General features: G+C 38.8%; 1 long non-coding RNA gene across 1 annotated transcript; it reads right to left on the reverse strand.

Moving 5' to 3' along the window:
- Nucleotides 1-1647: 1647 nt before the first annotated feature.
- On the reverse strand, nt 1648-2915 carry LOC308582750. Its single transcript, XR_014005836.1, has 2 exons — nt 2829-2915; nt 1648-1846 (listed from the first exon to the last, which is right to left on the reverse strand). It is a non-coding gene; the product is annotated as an uncharacterized lncRNA (long non-coding RNA).
- Nucleotides 2916-3944: the final 1029 nt, after the last annotated feature.

Below are 3944 nucleotides of genomic sequence, written 5' to 3' on the forward strand. Positions count from 1 at the left end.
TGGAAGTTGTGGAAATGTGAAGGGATGTTGCAAAAGGTAATATCGGCTCCCCCCCCCCCCAAAAAAACCCAAACATAATCTCACACACAGCCTGTTCCACTCCCAAAGCCCCTAGACTTAGTATGTCAAGGATCCTCTGATATGGGGGACTTCAGACTGCCCTCCTTTACCAATAATTCATCCTTTACTAATGATTTGTCTCCCATGAAACAAAATGGGGCTTAGATTTAGATAAATTTATTGTCATTGTCCGTATATACACAGTATACACAACAACGAAAATCAAACACCCACCCAAAGACCGGGTTCACATATACATTTGCACGTATCTCCGAACTCTCATCCTATTTAGACATAATCTATAAAACATAACATAATCCAGAATATAGCATGACCTATTAAAAACATAACATAACCTAAAACCTATCTCATTCCTTCCACTCCCTACTTACTAAACCTTGCAACTGGCCCTGAGATCATTATTTAGTGCAATCAGAGCTCTTGGATAGAAACTATTCAGAAGGCGTGTGGTTCGTGTTTTCATTGTCCTATATCTTCTGCCCGAAGGCAATAGTTCAAAGAAGTTGTGAGCAGGGTGGGTGGGATCTCTCAGAATATTATGTGACTTCTTCAAGATGTGAGACGTGAAGATCTCATCCAGGGTTGGTAGTCGGAGCCCAATAACGTTCTGGGCAATTTTAATTGTTCGCTGTAAAGCTTTTTTATCCGTTTCAGAGCTGCTCCCATACCACGATAATATACTATAGGTTAGGACACTCTCAATGGTACTATGATAATAGGACAGGAGTAGGTGCTGGGATAGATTCAGTCCCCTGAGCATTCTCAGGAAATACAACCTCCCCTGCACCTTCCTCACAACCATATTAACATTTGCAGTCCATGAGAGGTCCTCCGAGATATAAATGCCCAGGTATTTAAAACTACCAACCCTCTCCACTTCCTCGCCATTTATGTGCAATGGTAACAATACACTTTTCTTTCTCCTAAAGTCAATTATGAGTTCTTTGGTTTTTTTGGTGTTAAGCATAAGATTATTTTCTTTACACCATTGAATTAACCCCTGTACTTCTTTCCTATAAGCAGTCTCATCGTTCTCACTGATGAGCCCCACCACCATTCCTAAGGAAACACATTTCTTCTTTCCATTACTCTGAATTCAAGTATGAGTATTCATGTTGACCTCCTTCTGCCCTTCCTGGTCTTTATAAGTTAATAACTTACTTGAGCAGTAATTGGCCACCTTGGATTTCGGCTGAGGGACCTGCTGAACACAGAAAGCACTTTATATCACATATAACTCAGGTCACATTTTGTGCAGGGGAGAATCACTTAAGACAGTTTGTAAGATGCTTGCTAGACTTAACCATACATTTCTTTACAGGCTTACAACATTTCATACACTATGTCTATTTGTGTGCATTCTCGTAAGATTCATTGCTTGCAGATATCGAAGGCTTTCCATGGGACAGCGTCCATAATACGATAAGAGGGTGAAATGACTTGTAGTGTAATCCTGTACAAGCCCACATGGGTAGCATGTAGATGCAATTCTATACCTAGTGTATTTCCATTTATTTAGTGCTTTTGTGAAACCAACGACAATTCCATAAATAGAAACAATGCATATATGTAACATTTAGTTTTAAAGGAAACTCCCATATACATTGAAGTCCTCAGCTCATTAGCATATCCATTAATAAAAAAAGAAAGATGTCATTCTCTGTGTTTCCATAACAACAGAACTGGTTGCGGGAAGGTGCAATTCAATTTTCATCCCTGGGTTTCTGCATATTCCTCCCATCACTAATTCCTTTGATGATGAATTCTAAAAAAAACCCTCATGTGAATATCTCTTGAGTGTTTCTTCTTTTGTACATTCTCAAAGCTGACCTCGTTATTGGAATATGTCATTTGTTCATTAGAATGTGACAGAACAGCCCTAGGCATATCTACTCAGAAGTAAGCCTCACTGAGTTTAGGACTTAGTTCCAAGTATGTGAAACATTCTGACCTGAGTTCATTATGGGAAATGAATGTTCTGAAGAATCACCTAAATTCTTCCTTCTTCCTTTTCTTTTAGATCTATAATGCTAGCTATATTTTACCTGCTTATATTATGGACATATAATATTTTATTATATTCCTTTTTTCCATTAAGTGAGTTTTCATTTGTTGCTATTGTTCAGTGCCAAGCTGAGCTAGATCCTAAATAAAGATGAAAAACCATGACAGGATATTCATTCTTGTCTACAAGGTCGTCCCCCCCCCCTTTCCCGTTCAATTTCATAGTTTTCTGAGTGCTGCTGAAACAGAAGTAACTCTTGTAATTTTCGCTTGATTTTTAGGCAAACTCAAGAACTGATCACTGCTTGATTACCCAGGATCCCTTAAAAAAACCAGAGGTGTCCCCTCACTATGAGAGTCACTGGATCCTGTTTGATGTCCAGCTAGAGTCTCCTCCTTCTTCAACATCAAAACAAGTCCTTCTAACATTTTCAGTGATTATATGAGCTTGTCTCTTGGAATAAAAGCAAACTTAAAATCCCCAGTCCATCTATTACTGATTTTCAGTGTCATTGCTTATGAAGCCAGGATGGTACCTTATACTCACGAGAAGGAGGTGCCAGCATGCATGGTTGTGCAGAAGTGCAAAATGTGTTTAGAAAAGAAGCCTAGAAAATGAGAGGGCCCACCAAAACAGTACAATAAGGACTGAGACGCAGAAGGAAGAATGAGCAAAAATGGGAAAGAAGGAATGAGGGAGAGAGAAGAGATTCGATTCAGTTCACATTTAAAAGTAAACCTACCAAATTCTCACTTTTTGAAGCAAGATGCGAGGCAAAGCACATCTTCCATTCAAAATCAGTGCTGCTTCGAATCTGGCGATTTGCTTCTCCAAATGAGGCATCAGGCATAAGCCTGCATTTTATTAATGTTTGATCAGGACTTGTATATTAAAGAGGGCTTAGATTTTCAAAAGTAGATTTTCAAATGTTTCATGCCAGGCAAGAAGGCTAGCTGCTTAAGAAAACACTGGTAATGTTTTCCTAGACAAAGGGGCCCCTTTTGATTGATAGCAGAAAGCAATTCTCAAAGTCGTAAAAGCTGAAATTACAGACTGAGTAAGAACACTGACCCTACATGTTATAGAAGATAAAAAAGGCAGAGATAAACATGATTAGGAATGAGTAAATAGTAAAATGATACCATGGGCCTCTCTTAAACCTTGAGCTGTATTTTCTAAGGCCAGAGGCAAATGGGGAGAAGCATCTAGCTGACAGAGAAAGAAAGCATTTTTTTGGGAAGTCTTTTTAAAGCTGTATCTTTCTTAAACTGAGAGAGTTTGAGGAAGAGCTAATGGGAAAAGCAGCTGGCTGGAGAAGGGGGGGATGTAAACTGAAGAGGTTTCTTCTGAAACTGTTTTAAACTGAATAAAAAAATTCCTTCCTGTAGCACCTTAAAGACCAACTAAGTTAGTTCTTGGTATAAGCTTTCGTGTGCATGCACACTTCTTCAGATACATTGAAACAGAAGTTGCCAGATCCTTCTATATATAGAGAAGGTGGGGAGGGGTATTACTCAGAAGGGTGGTGGGAATCGGATTCCCGATTCCCACCACCCTTCTGAGTAATACCCCTCCCCACCTTCTCTATATATAGAAGGATCTGGCAACTTCTGTTTCAATGTATCTGAAGAAGTGTGCATGCACACGAAAGCTTATACCAAGAACTAACTTAGTTGGTCTTTAAGGTGCTACAGGAAGGAATTTTTTTATTTTGACTATGGCAGACCAACACGGCTACCCATCTGTTTTAAACTGAGTTCTTTAAACTGAGTTCTTTTTTTTCTTTCTCTCTCTACTTTAAAAAGGCCTTATTCTTTTAAAAGGTTACCTATGATAATGTATGAAATATATTAGCTTA

The sequence above is a fragment of the Podarcis bocagei genome, assembly GCF_964188305.1.
Source record: "Podarcis bocagei genome assembly, chromosome: 3".
NCBI classification, from domain to species: domain Eukaryota; kingdom Metazoa; phylum Chordata; class Lepidosauria; order Squamata; family Lacertidae; genus Podarcis; species Podarcis bocagei.